Here is a 15,899-nt window from a genome sequence, read left to right as displayed (position 1 = left end):
TGGGTTTAGATGGGGAATAATCACAATCAGTCCTGGGGCGTGGGCGTGGATCCTACCCTCCATGTGTCGCCACTCTATCCAAGCACGAGAGTAGGCATATTCCAAACTCCATCGATCAAAATGGAGGTATCTGCACAAGAAGGGGGTAGGGATACTCCGATTGAGATATGTAGGAACACAAAGAGTAGCATCTCTAGGCTAGAGGCCACCACCTCCTTGTCCTAGTCTTTATGGCATGAGCCTCCAAGCTCCATCCTAGCCAAGGGCCAGAGGTGGGTGAGCACGTCAGTGATGTGAAGATCGTGAAGATGGTGTGAAAGTTCCATACCCCTGGTGGCAACAACCACTGACTCCCAGTCCCACTCTGTCTCTGGGGCTGCACTCAAAGGAAAGGAGAAGATCATTGCACCACTCTCTAGTGTAGAAGGTTTGGAGTGATGTAACACCACACCTATCCGAATGGGAGCTATTGCCTCCTCAAAAAATATATGTCCTCTCTACCAGAAGACATTGGAAGAAAATGTAATCCATAGGCATCCCCAAGATTCAAGGGGCCCACCTGAGGACTTTGGCGGGAGAGCCCTCACACCGGGGAAGCGATGATGGTCATCTCTACTGGCTTTGAGAATCAATGAATCAAGCAGCGAATAGAGCTCGTCATTGCCTCCACCCACTTTGGGTCGAGTGCTATTGCAGGGTGATGGGAGTGATTTTGGAGAGGCAAAGGGAGGGGGGAGTGCGGGCTTAGAGGAAGAGGATGGGGTAGAGGGGATTCCACAAGAAGAGTTGGAGGCCAGGATGGAGGAGGAGGGGGGAAGGAGGCGGAGGGGGTAGGGGGGCCGAGAGGAAGGAGAAGGGAGCAGCTGGGTGTGATCCATCGGAGAGGGAGGCTACTGGGAGGGGCTCGGCGCAGGGGCTCTGGAAACTGAGAGTCGGAGGAGGAATCTCAGCGAGGGAAGTAACTACCAAACTAGAGGGGCCGAAGGGACTGGAGGGGGCCCATCACCGATAGGTGGGTGCTGTGATAAATGCTTGAAAACGGTTCTCTAACAGAGCTCAATCCTCCTAAACTCTGCTAGCCTGGCATGCATGGTCATGGGTGCTCATATCTAGTAAAGTCAGCTCTAACGGCCTGGGTGCGAGCCAACGGTCTGCCACTCTCCGGCAGCACAGCAGGGTCATCCACGGTCGCGGGTCTTGGTGCTCCCCTACGTGAGAGCCTACCTCTCTCTCTACCCCTAGGGGAACCATTTAAGGCGGTCTCCTAGATTGACATCGTAGGAAAGCTTTGGTGAGGTGGCCCATTGTCTCTGCAAATGAAACATTGGCCTTGAAGGCCTCAGTACTCCACTCATTGAATGATGGGGTCACCCCAAAGGCATGGGATAGATATGACATGAGGCACTATCTCTGGCGGCGAGGCAATACAAATGCGAAGGGATGGAATCCCAAAACTGCCTGTGCAAGGGACAAGGCAATAGTGGGGGGGGGATTCCATCACTCTCCCAATGGCTCTACTGTTCACTGAGAGAAGAGGAAGATATTCCTTCTTGAGGCCTGGTAAGCAAAATGTCACTAGGAAGCCTGACACACCAGCCAAAGGGTCCGACACGGGGTCAAAGTTGTGCTACCACCGTGCAAAGAACGCCTAGGTTGTACGCAGTGCAACGGGGCTTAACTGCATGATTAGATCTGACACCATTGGAGAGTCAAACTCAACCTGGTAGTAGCCATGTCCCAGAGGATGAATGTCTATGATCTTTTTAGTCCCATCGATGAGGCTCGCCTGTAACAAAAGATCTCTGAGTTGTCAACATGCAGGGCAGCTACTATCGACAATCTTGCATACCAAAGTGGAGGCCTCTAATGATGCAACATTCGTACCAAGGAGCTAAAGATATACTTCAGAGAAAGATAAGCAAGTAACGATGGCCTCGGTTGCGGTTGACGGAGCAGGCTGCCATCATGGAGTCCTCTTAGGGGTGAAGACCGAAAAATGTCGAGACTTGCCGAAAGGAGAATGCCCTAAGAACTAATCGAGTTACCTATAAAATACGGAAAAGAAGTCCTAGGAGAGGCTATAGAGGAGGGAAGAAAGAGACACAAGAAGGGGGTGGATGGCGGGGAAAGAGAGAGAGAAGGAGGGGGCGCAGGTGGGGAACACGGTGAAGAGGGGGCAAAGGCAGGGCAGGCGAGGGGAAGTGAGCGGGAGGGGGTAAAGGGGAAAGAGAGGGCAACGCAGAGGGGGGGAAGGAGGGAAATGCGGGGGGGTGAAGGGCGGCGCAGGGGGGAAAGGGGGGAAGGCAGCACTGTAATACTCCTTGCATTATAAGCTTGAGGACTTATAAGACTAGAGCCTTGATTCTCCACCCAACCATATCCCAAATAGTCCCTTACCTCATGAGTTATATAGGCCTAAGTGGTGCATGACCTTCCAACTTCAACCCCTTGACCTTTCATTGGCTAGACATTGCCTTTTCCTTGCCCAATGCCTCTTTAACTACCCCTGTGTCCGTTGGGCTTCCATTGTGCACCATCTACTTCCCTTTTTACTTTAACTTTAATGCCTATTACCATTGCTTAGGTATTTCCTATTAACCATTGCTTAGGTGTTTATTAACCATTACTTTAATGCCTATTAACCATTACTTTAACTTTAATGCCTATTAACCATTGCTTAGGTATTTCCTATTTGAAATCCCCTGAACCTTATTTATATGTAACCTTTTACATATAAATAATATTTCCTAGTCTTACCTTTTAGTGTTACTTGTCAATCTCATAACATTTCCTCCCCTTGAAAGAAAAGTTTTCGTCCTCAAAAACAAAACTGGGTAACTTCTTTTTGAGTATGACAACCTTCTCTTAAAGTTTGATCACACTCAAACTTTTAAGTATCTTCAAATATCTCAAAACCTTCAAGCACAATACTTTGGAGAAAGATTAGAACATTTCCCCCTTTGAAAAGAAACAGAGTTCTCCTGAACTCTTTGATGCACCTTATTGCTATCTCTCAGAAGATAACCTTCTCTTTTTTAAGGTCTCATACTTCACCTCTTTTCAAGAGCGTACTTTTACTCTCTTATACTAGAGCATGATTATAATCATAATAGAAATCTTGTTTAAAGATTTCCAACTTTTCCTTTTAAATCAAACTTAAACAAGTCTTTAACTTGGAATAAGTTTTCTTTTATAAGTATTTCAGTTAGAGAAACACTTCCTTTCGTAGAGGAATATTACTTCCTCTTTCTGTGCCCTTAAACTCCCTTTCTATGAGAGAGGATCATTTTCTTTTAAGAACACCTACTATCCATGTAAGTGTCATTACACCATACAAATCTGACACGGTGTTGTACTTTATGTTACCCTTAGAACAATGAGGTTGGCTTTAACACCTTCTTGTAAGATGAATATTTTATTCTGGTTGATGCTACACATGAGGAGTCACCAATATGATTATGTCCACCAACTTTTCATATGTCCTTGATCCGAGGCTTGTATGCAGTTAATGACTTTTCATTGCTCTTTTTTACTTCTCGAGTGTCAAGATCACTCAGAATCTTTACCTAGTTACCACCATCAACCTTTTTCTAGTGCACACTTGTATACACTAATTAGAACCAATCTTACAGATAACCTCCTTTTACAGTGCACACTTGTATACACTAATTAGAACCAATCTTACAGATAACCTCCTTTTATAGTGCACACTTGCTCTTTTTTACTTCTCGAGTGTCATGATCACTCAGAATCTTTACCTAGTTACCACCATCAACCTTTTTCTAGTGCACACTTGTATACACTAATTAGAACCAATCTTACAGATAACCTCCTTTTCGTGAGACACGATTCCCAAATAAGATTATTCTATTACCTTTTAGTACCTTATGTACTAGTTGACCAACCTTGTATACCATAAGCAATGAAGAGTAAAGTAACCATTTACTCCCTTGGCCAATTCCTTTTACTTCTCGATCGTCGACTCAATCGAGATTTTTTTTTGGATGAGACAATCTTAACCTTGCTTGGTCAACTCCTTTCAATTACTCGTACATTGGCATAGCATACATCACTAGGCATCCCATTCCACTTAGTTGTTCCCAAGTACCTTGAGTAACCAGTCATTAACACTACACATCCCATTCCACTTAGTTGTTCCCAAGTACCTTGAGTAACCGGTCATTAACACTAGACCCTACCTTTTAAAAGTTTGGACGTCCCTGAATTTGGATCTAGGCAATAACTTATGCTTCGTTTACACTTTAATAAGTGAAACAATGTCCACATAGACTTTTTATTATTATTGGTAGACCTTTTTCAAGCAACTTATTTGCTTGATAACTTTCATACATATATAGAAACAATTATAAGGTTCCCTTTACTATGTCTACCCCCATTATGGAATCCACGAGCATAACCACTCATAATTGTGCCTCTCTTTAATGTGGTCAACTTTTCTTTTCACAAATGAGTATGTCTCATTATTTTCTTTTACAAGCACATACTCATATCTTTACGATGTGGCTGACATCACTTTATTATGTCACCACCATGAGAATTTATAGTCTTTCCTTTCTAAGGATTTGGACTCTTATTTATAGATAGACAAGCCACTTTTACCAAGAATTAACTATCTTTACTGTCCCGAATCAACATTGGTAACATGTTTTTTTGTTCATGACCCAAAGTGGTACTTTTCGATGAGTCATACTTTTAAACGAATCTAAAGAGATTACGTTTGAGGCACTGTGACCATTCATTAAGGTTAAACTTCATAAATGCAGTTACCTAATAATAGATATGAATTGTACTCTATTATGAGCCAACTTATATAAATAAAGATCAAACGCTTCAGTTATTTCGAACCTTTAAGCGCTTGTACACAACATAAACACTAAAAGAATTCAACCTTAAAGTGCTCATATGTGCAATACTTAAACATCAACATTTATCTTTAGATAACTTTTTGAACTCAATGAAAAATCAATGATCAAAGGAATATCCCCTTAAGTAACAAACTTCTTCGGAAAGGTAAGACCTCATTGGAATATGTTCATACTAAGCACATGACACATAACTTTTGATATTGAACTCTATTAGTAACTAGCAAAACAAACACAAACTGTGTTTGCTCAATAAGTTAGCCACATAACATTGTGAAAGACCCTCGACCATAAATTTCCAAAGGAATATGATCGACATAATAGGATCTTATGATACAAATTTACAAACCAATTTGATATTGAAGTCTGTTAGTAACTAGCAACAAACACAAACTGTGTTTGCTCAATAAGTTAGCCACATAACATTGTGAAAGACCCTCGACCATAAATTTCCAAAGGAATATGATCGACATAATAGGATCTTATGATACAAATTTACAAACCAATTTATTTGATGTGAACTCAACATAGCATAACATAACACAAACATACACGTGATATGCATAAAAATAGTTAAACTTTAGGGCCAACAACTCTATGTCCTTTGCATCCATGTGGAACTAAAACTTAAAACCCAATTGCATTGGTTTCTCAACCATGCAAAAGCTCATTTACTGTGCAAGCAAGAATACTACACTCAAATGGGTTGCTTGGACATAAATCAAAGACTTTGAAAAACAAGTCCTCAACTGAACTCTCCAATAGTTCAAACTTTGTCGACACAACACATAAAAAGAGTAGGGGAAAATTTCTTGTCTATAACTTTCCAATCCTGTGTCAGTACTGCTAACTCCATAAAAAACATTAACTATTGATTATCACTAGCACTTCACTAGTAATCAACAAACTTAACTGGTGTTCTTACACCCACTAGTCAACTGTATTGAAACATGTGATAATCAGCATTGCAAAACATATCTATGCTTCTAATCGCATGCTAAAAGCACATAATATTAAAATTCAATCTCATGCATGACCCATACATGCATGCTTATGTAGATGCTCACTTGAAAAAACTCAAATGTCCACATGAGGCCAATACTAGAGTAACTAGAGTAACTAGAGCAAGAAGCTCAAATAATGAGTGTGAAACACACTAGACCCATATCCCAAGCCCATCATACTCAAACACATACATCACGAGTGTAAAATACGTACACAAGACCTTCTGCATGTAATGGTTCTTGGTAATGTATAAAACTTATAAATATTAAGATGACACAAGTCATATGAATAAATTCATTTTATGGCCCTATACACAAGAATTTGCAAAAAAAAAAGAGCACCAACCTTTGCTCCATGCTCTCGATGAAGACTTTGCTGAAAAAGATTCTTCTCGTGCCCATCAACAAGCATATAGCATAAAGTGCACTGCGTGTGACTATGCACACAAATCATCCTGACTCTCTCAACTTGGTCGTTGTGAGCTATGTCGCAAACAACCTTAGAATAGGTAATTGGGACTATGCTTTGCGAGAAACCAACACCTAGGTGTACCTCAGGTTTCTTCTAATGGTGTTCCCATGAAGGATTTCCTATTTGAAATCCCCAAAACCTTATTTATATGCAACCTTTTACATATGAATAATATTTCCTAGTCTTACCTTTTAGTGTTACCTATCAGTCTCATAACAAGCGCAGAGGGGGAGAAGGAAGGCAATGAGGGGGGGAGGGGGAGGGGGAGGAGGGTGACGTAGGTAGAAAGGGGAAGGGGGAAAGGTGGCTCAAAGGGGGGGGGTGCATCAGGAGCTGCGCGGGGGGGGAGGGGGGGGGACGAAGGGCGAAGCAGGGGAAGGAGGAGGGATCTACAGGCAGGCAGCGAGGAAGACGGGGAAGAGAAGGGGGAGACACTTTGAGGATTACGAAGGGAGAAGGGCACATGCAATAGAAAAAAACGCATGCATGGGGGACAGCTCACAGATCTGTGCTACTTCGAGAGTCTTTGGATTTATGTACAATTTATGTGATCTTAGCTGATCTCTTGAAGTTGTTAACAATCAATTGGGTTTGAAATTGTCTTGGGAGTGTTGAAGTTGAGCTTAAATGTCTTCTATGTTATTAGGGCCCCTCTGGCTACTACTAGTGATCAGACAAGGCAAAGATGGTGAACAATAGCAAGGTTAAATGTCTAGGTGTGATCAGACAAGCAGATGTCTAGGTGTGATCAGACAAGTAAATGTCTAGGTGTTATCAGACAAGTAGAAGTGGATGTGTGTGGAATCAAAAGAAAAGTGGATTTCTATGTTGTGACCATGGGGGATGGCTAGGCACTTATTTTAGGTAGACCTTGGCTACATGGAGTGGGAGATATACAAGATTAGTTAAAAGATCATCTTATTTTGAAAAAAGATGAGCATAGGGTTGTGTATGACTTAAAGGATCAAGTGTAGTATAGTGAGTTGGATGAGGATGAGACAAAAGAAAAGTACGATTATGAGTCAGGGTCATCAGGAGAAAGTGAGTGGTATGTAGAAAGTGAAGAAGAAACAAATTTAGAGGTCATGGGAGTAAGATTGGAGAAACATTATTATTGGTGAAGCAAGTATTGGGAATTTGGTCATGTAAGTCCGACAATTTGAAACAACTTGTCAGAAGAGTTAAAACCTTGTTTAACTCATTTGAAGAAGTTAAATTGGTACATATTCCAAGAGCTGAAAATCAAGCAGTTGATTCATTAGCCAAGCAATCAATGGAGCATGGTACTAAAGATGTATGTGTTCTGTCCAAAATTTCTCTTCAAGAGCCTAAATATCAAGGCATGGAAAAGCTTTGGGACATTGTTATGTATTTGTAATATGGTGAGTATCCAATTGGTTGCTCAAAAATGGAGAGATACAGGTTGGACAAAGAAGCCCTGTCTTATGTATGGTTGGGAGACATGTTATATCAAAAGAGTTCAAATTTGATTATGAGAATGGTGCCCAATAATGCTGAAATTCCCAAAATTCTCAAGGGTGTGCATGATTATGTATGTGTTGGTCATTTTGCTCATGATCTCACAGTGAAGAAAATTATGCAAATTGGATATATTTGGCCTAGTATGCATGTCGATGTGCAGCATTGGTGTAGATCTTGCCATACTTGTCAAGTTATAGGAGAGAGAAGACTTACATATGGACTAAGAAAACCTATTACAGCTATGGGGCCTTTTGAGAAATGGGTCATAGATGCTATAGGGCCATTACCTCTAGGACTTAGAATAAAAAAGTATACATTTTGCTTGGAGTGGATTACATGACTAGATGGGCTAATGCTATGTCTACTACCAGAATCACATGTAAAGCTGTCCATAGGTTTATCTACACTTATATTTGTTGCAGGTTTGGTGCCCCTTTAGAAATTGTATCTGACAGTGGTCCTGGATTTGTTGGGGAAGAGTTGGATGATGAAGCATTGAAAACTCTCAATATTAGACATAGACATGTGACTCCTTATTATCCTCAAAGCAATGCGCTAGTAGAGAAAGTTAACGGTATTGTACGCAAACTTATTACTAAATTGGTTGAGGGCAATCCAAAGCATTGGGATAAGGCATTAGATATTTCACTTTAGGCTTACAAATGTACCTACAAATAGATTACTGGATTTAATCCATTCTAGCTAGTGTATGGGTAGGACGCTTTACACGATGTGGAGTTGGATGTATCTAGTATGTGGTACCTCAAGAAGATTGGTGTTGTGCCTAGAGAAGAGGTAGCAGAGACATGATGCTTAGCTTGGTTGATTTACAACTGAAGATCCAATATGCCATGAGTCAGACAGAGGCCTTGCAAACAACAGAGGAAGAAGAAGTTTGATGAGTTGTTATCAAAAGGTAAAGACATTAAAGAAGGGACATTGGTGCTCAAGTGTAATAACAAGTTGAATAATAAACATGATGTGGAATTTCAATAGAAGTGGGAAGGTCCATTAAGGGTTCACACTGTGTTCTCTTCAAGTTATTATAACTTGGAAGACTTGGATGGTACTTTGCACAAAAGAGAAGTCAATGGTTGGAGGCTTAAATCCTACTTCTAGAGATTGTGGCCAGCCAATTGGGATTCAGATGATACTAGTAATCTAGATGGTTTGCTGCTAGGATTGTTTGTGGATGCAATTGAAACATCATCAAGTTGAGATGGTACATGAATGTACCATCTTTTAGGGGGATGTCTATCTATGATGTAGTTTTTTTGGATATCAAGATCTTCTTCTCAATAGTGTAGAAGATAGTGGTAGAGCTACTTGATGTGATCTCTTTAGATGTGCTTGCATTCAATAATGTCTTTGCATGTGTGGTACCTAGAGGCATAGGCTAGATAGATCTCTAGTAGTCCTTTTTTTCAATATGTACTTGAATGTAATTTGGAGAGTGAGTTGGTCCCCACGGTGTGTGGGTCAAAAAGTGGTAGGCAACATGGGAGCTTGCTATCCCTCAAAAAGCCAAAGTTTTTGATGGAGGGTAATGTTGGATGCTTTGCCCCTAGGTTTCAAGAAGCTAGCACAAAGAGGTATAGCTTTAGGCAGGTGTCTCATATGTAGAACCAAGAAGGAAGATCCTTGGCATGCTTTTTCTGAGGCTATCTAGTTATAGGAGGTATGTGTTGTAGCATGAGTAGGTGGGCCATGGATTCACTAGAGTGTACTCTCACTTGGTCTCACTAGCTACTTAGCAAAGGCAATAGGCCTAATTGATGCAAGTGGAATTCTTATTGATATGCTTAGGTTTCCTTGTTTAGAGGAGAGTTGGAATTCTAGAAATGCTATTCTTTTTTATGGTAGTCTCATTCAAGATCTCTTCAAGGTTGTGTGTGAAGCTAATGTGGAAATTATGGTGTAGATTAATGGTTGTTGGTCTTGTGCTTCCTTCTCATTGTTATTGCAAAGTATGAAAATATTTAATCTTGTAGTAATTTTTGATGTGTTCCTCCTTGTGTACAGATTTGGGAAGCTCTTGTGGTGGAGAAAGCCATAGTTTATTGATGGTTATTAATGGTACAATTCAAAGGGAGAGATGGGTATAATTGGAAAGACCTCTAGAGGCCTACAATAGTATAAGGAGGATCAATTCATGTGGCATCCTGATCTCTTGAAGTTGTTAACAATCAATTGGGTTTGAAATTGTCTTGGGAGTGTTGAAGTTGAGCTTAAATGTCTTCAAAGAGAGAGATGGGTATAATTGGAAAGACCTCTAGAGGCCTACAGTAGTATAAGGAGGATCAATTCATGTGGCATCCTGATCTCTTGAAGTTGTTAACAATCAATTGGGTTTGAAATTGTCTTGGGAGTGTTGAAGTTGAGCTTAAATGTCTTCTATGTTATTAGGGCCCCTATGGCTACTACTAGAGCACGCTTCAACGGCTTAGGAAGTTGGTTTTGGTGAATTGTATAGAACAATCTATCAATTGGGAGGACTAGTCATCTCAGTGGGATGCCCCACGGTTTCTTATTACGGAGGGAAGCTTTGGGGGTAAGTGTATACAATCAGGTTTATTGATTGTGGGCTGTGAGGAGACTCGAGTCTCTTAAACGGTTGGTCTGAGCGGGATGATGTATGGCATAGTTATGTGCAGGTAGATGATGTCTTCTGATGTTACATAAAACCATTTTCCACCCCCCTCCCCCCCGAGAGAGAGAGAGAGAGAGAGAGAGAGAGAGAGAGAGAGAGAAGAAAGATTCATTGATTGACCAATGAAGTGGTGTCTTTATGGGGTGAGAGGTTACCTTAGGAATGCCCCTTTGCCTCCTGAAAATACAATCTCACCGGCTTTTTTTGTCGGCGAGGAGGCGAATGGAAAAGAAGGTGGAGTACCTGACGAGACGAACTGGTAAGTCCTACGAATCTGGGGAAGTGCATGAATAGTGACCACTTTTTTGTAAGAGGATAGCTAGGGGAATCCCATACAAATCGGGTGGCTGGAGTTCGAGACTAGCCGCATGGGAAAAGTGACTTGGAACAAATACGAATGAGTGACGAAAGCTTAAGTAGGATCTTAAAAAGGTCCAAGTCTGGATGAAGGTAATGACCCAAAAAAGAAAGAAAAAAGAGTAAGTGTGGTGCAGCTTGCAAGCTTTTGCCTCTTCCTAATGTGGACGTTTTTAATTGAGGTTGTGTCGTGCATGCACAGAGAGGAGAACGTACATGGGGGATGCTTCGAGATCTCTCTTGTGCCACGACGACTTGAAGCGTTTACCCATGGTGGTGGTTTAACATACTATATGTTTTAATATATGAAGCTACAAGGCATATGGCCAGCTGGAACTGTGTGTATCAAAGCTGAAATGACGCTTGTTTGTGCTAATCACAGTAGCTCGCTCCGTCGGGAATGCGTCCTCTGCTGTAGAGAGAAGCAAAGCAGAATGTACGAATTCGCCCTCTTCTTTGAGCACCAGTTCTCGCATAGTATTTTTTTAATAACACAATGGGTCTTGTGGACGATGCAATTGTCAAGCAACAACTTGACCGCGTAGCGCAGTGGATTAGCGCGTTGGACTTCGGATCCAAAGGTCGTGGGTTCGAATCCCATCGTGGTCGATGTTTATCGCTTCTTCGGTCTTCTGAATTCCAGATCTTAAATTTTGTATTGTTGGGTGGTCCCTCGCACTCAAGGTCAAGAAATCTCCTCGAACTTTTTAAACTCAAAAGAGCACGTTCAAATTTTGCTACGGCTTGAATAAATCCGATTGAACAAATCTGATTGGGAGGCTGCAAAAGTAGATTTGTATGCCTTTGGGAACTTTGGGGCTTAATATCCCTACTTCACATCAATACACGGTTTGCCCCAATAGTTTTAGTTGAAACGTTTCTGTGGAGCGTCTCTCCCTTTGGGGTTCAAGTTTATGTCTAACAATGAGGCTCTCTGTGCCATACCTTTGGGGATGTTCTACCTTGATCTGCGTAGATGGGCTTTGAAAGTGTTTGACTTAGGGTCTCCTAGTCCCGCTCGCTTATTAGCAAAGCTTTGGGTCCTGATGGTTTTTTTTTTGGAATGGCTAGATTTGTATGCCTTTGGGAAGGAGGTATGGATTGTTGATCTTCGATTGATGGGCCTTCAAGTAATTTTCCATCTCTTTATGCATATAGAAAGCCCAATCCTCCTCCTTTTCCTCATAAGCTTTTGCGATCCTGTTTAAACCCACTCTGTTGTCCCTATCTACAGGCTTTATTTGCATCAGGAGGGACATCGCTCTGCATGCCTTCTCTCTAGCTTCATCTCTGATATTGTCATATTCTACCTTGATCTGCGTAGATGGGCTTTGAAAGTGTTTGACTTAGGGTCTCCTAGTCCCGCTCACTTATTAGCAAAGCTTTGGGTCTTGATGATTTTTTTATTTTTTATTTTTAGAATGGCTAGATTGCCTTTGGGAACTATGGGGCTTAATATCCCTAGTTCACATCAATAAACGGTTTGCCCCGATAGTTTTAGTGCCTTGCCTGGTAGACTATGATTGAATAGTTGTAGAGGGAGATTTTATTATCCAGTCTTAAAAGAAGATTGCTTCCGCAGGGTAGAATATGTGCAATAGGTTGTCAAAAGCCTCTATTCTATTGCCTCACAACAACTGGACTGAAATTAATGCATTTTTCTGACAATATGCTAGATCTACTGATAGAAGATTGGTAGAGCATAGTCAAGAAAGAAGATCTATAGATAGGGTGGAAAGTCGTCATCTGGATCTGCTGATCAAACCCATCAAATTACTAGAAGGGTGGCATGTTGAAGCCGATGGAACTTTTACTTAGGATAATGAACTTTGGCTTCGAGCACCCTATCATTGGTGGATTACTCAATGTACATATTCTACAAAGATGTATTCAAATTGCAAAGAAATTCATCCAGATGCCCAAGTGGTGGAAATTCATTATCGAAATCTGCAAAACCGTTGGGGTATCGGCAATCTAAAGGTAGACAACGCCCAATTATACATCTTCTTCTATGGAAGACTGGTCTACTAGTGGAAAGTGGGTTCCTTTCATCCCATTTGGCCGACCCACCAATGTGCCAAGTGTTAGCAAAGACTAACATACCCTTATAATCTTAGGCAGATTCACATTAACGAACCATGCAAAGATGTAATAAGGCATATGTGCCAATTTGTATCTTCAATGTAAACACTATAGATACATGTGCAAGGTGCTCACTATAAGAGAGAATCCAAAGCTTTGGGTCCTGATGGTTTTTTTAGGGAATGACTAGGTTTAAATGCCTTTGGAAACTCTGGGGATCCAAGAACTCTTTAGTGTTTGGGGATATGGATACTCAGGGGATGGACCCCGAGCAGATTATTGCTATATGCAACAAAGTCAACTTAATATCTCTAGTTCACAGTAATACATGGTTTGTTGATAGTTTTAGTGTCTTGCCGAGTAGACTATGATTGATGTTTTCCAAAATTGTTTCTAATTACACTGTATATGTCTTGTCAGGTAGACTATGATTGATGTTTGTTGAAATAATACACCAAAACATCGTGTGACATTGGGGATATGGGCATATGGCTCTATAGTCTAAAGGCCTGATTTGGCACAAGGTTTCTGGGCATGACCACACCTCCAAGATAGCCATAGCATATGTGGAAAGAGTCTTAGGTTGCACTCTATCCTAGGCAATGGGTGCTCTTTTTGATGCACTTTTAGATTAAGTAAATGGGATTATCATCATCTTTTAATTACTTTTGTACCAATCCTTCCAATGAATATTTACAATACAAACACACAAACACAAGTCTTTCTACATTCTCATTCTCTCTCTCACATTGTCATTATATTGTCATTAATCCTAATCTCATGTGATTAGTCTCAATCTCTTTTTTTTAGCCTAACTTTACCTTCACCATGAATTTAATCATCATGTTTGATCCACCGTAAATTCCAATAGGGTATCAGAGCTTAGGTTAACCTTCATGTTATTATTACTCATGCTAATCATGTTTACAATAAGCCTTTAATCATTATAACCTAATTAGGATTAGTCACTAATCTCATCTACTCCAAAGTTCATCTTCTCCACTCAATACTCATGGGAGGCTTCAAATCAAAAGCTACAACCAACCAAAGGCCTAGCCATCACTTAGGGCTTCACAACATCATCAAGGCCACTGGTCTACAACCTAACAACCACACCAGATCGTGCATAGGTGTAGCTGTCATCACCATTCTTGAAGAAGCTTAAAATTTATGTTTTTCTTTAATCCTAGGCTATCCAAGTCAAATTGGCACCATTCCTCTTAGCCCTAGGGATTTTTGGACCTACTCGACACATTGGTGGTGCTAGTTTTGCAAAAATTGACTTCTTGCAAGATATCTTAGCTTGGGTACTTACGAAAACTCGTTTAGAAATATTATGATTAATCCATGGTTATATTACTTAGAGACATGTTTAAGGTGGATAATATCATATAGAGACATTTCTATTCAAGGCCCAAAAGGATTTTTAGACCTTCCATAAGCTAATCAAATCTCTTACATGCTCTGTTCTTTGCTACACAACCAGAGAATAAACCCTTTTTAATTGGTGTAATAATAATTATTTTGGACCATTGGGTGTTCAGTCATACCATTGGGGACATGTTATAGATTGCTAAAGCTTCATATTGAAAAAGGCCCTTGATTTGCCCCTCCAACGATGTTTCTTCGAATTAGGGTTAGGGTTAGCAGTCTACAGCCTAAGGAGGATGAAAGATATCCATTGCAGAAATGTAGAAAGAGAAGAACAAGAGAAAAAACTAGAGAGATAAATAATGAATTTAGAGAGAGATGATTTCATGACTCATGACTTGATTAGATTGATATTGAAATGAAGCACAAGGCCTTTGCATATATAGCCCTTTCAGTATACCAAGCCCTTTGACCCTTATTAAATGCAAGATTATCCACCTATACAAGGTAGTTCACACATGAATACTCTAAAGCACACTTACATCCACGTTAAAGGGGTTGTTCACACAAATATAGGCTCGGATCTATCCCAATAATCCCCCCTAGGTGGTGAGACTTGAAAGCAAAAATAGTTTCTACCACCTAGCCCATCCACCCTACCCCTCACCATTTGCACCTCTTGTGACATGGTAGTCAGGGTAAAACTAAGGTAGCAAGGCTAGCACTTAGTCACCCCTGGCTCTTAACTGGGATAGAGAAAAAAAGAAGCCTTTTATAACTGAAGGCAACCACAGATAGATACAATCAGATTTTAGGGGGACTACCCAAGGTAGAGAACCCTTATTTGACATTCACACATAGAAACATAAAGGAAAAGTGATAAATCCCCCAAGTTGGGAGATTCTTCCCGTACATCTATTGCACACGTGTGCACATTCTTGCTCTTCAGTGATATTATCGATGACGCTCTTGGCAAGAATGCCCTAGAAAATAACATCAATGTCACTCATGGGGGAATAGCTTCTAGGGCATTTAGCCCCCATGACTCTCAGATGGCAAGGTTGAGAGGCTCGATCAAGGTTTAGGAGTCAAATAAAATGTAGCAATGGTGATGCAAGAGCACAATTTTAGTAGAAGCCCTAAATTTTGTAGATGTATGGGGCTTTAATTAGTCAATTTTACCCAAAAACAAAAAAGGCCCAATTTTTAATGATGGAAAGGCTTTAAGGTCAAATTACCTCAATTTCTAAAAACCCCCAATTTTTGTTGATTCAGGAGCTTCAATTTGATTAATTTTGCTTGTCTATTCTATATATTATAGGGCTAACACCCCCCTCCACGTGGCAACATTTTTTGAGCTCGCCCACGTGTTGCCCCTTTCGCCCACCTACATGCACATGAAGAAGGCACCACCTCTATCTCGCAGGTTGCAGAGCTGAAAAGCTCATGCATCAAGAACTGCTGCTTCTTGTTCACATCCAGAGCCGCCTTTCGTCAATGAGGAGTGCAGAGAATTTGAATTTGATGAAGTCGCGCATTCTGCTCTTCCTCAGTTTGTTAGTTCATGCGAATTTTCTGGTTGAGGCTTCCCCTATGTG

General features: G+C 40.9%; 1 non-coding gene across 1 annotated transcript; it reads left to right on the top strand.

The window, feature by feature from the left end:
• The first annotated feature begins 11,383 nt into the window (after nucleotides 1-11,383).
• On the top strand, nucleotides 11,384-11,457 carry TRNAR-UCG (transfer RNA arginine (anticodon UCG)). Its single transcript has one exon. It is a non-coding gene; the product is annotated as a tRNA-Arg (tRNA).
• Nucleotides 11,458-15,899: the final 4,442 nt, after the last annotated feature.

This window comes from Cibotium barometz, chromosome 7 (genome assembly GCF_041138505.1).
Source record: "Cibotium barometz isolate CiBa-2024 chromosome 7, ASM4113850v1, whole genome shotgun sequence".
Lineage (NCBI taxonomy): Eukaryota > Viridiplantae > Streptophyta > Polypodiopsida > Cyatheales > Cibotiaceae > Cibotium > Cibotium barometz.
The sequence above is the reverse complement of the archived record's forward strand: the minus strand, read 5'-3'. Positions and strand labels throughout refer to the sequence as shown.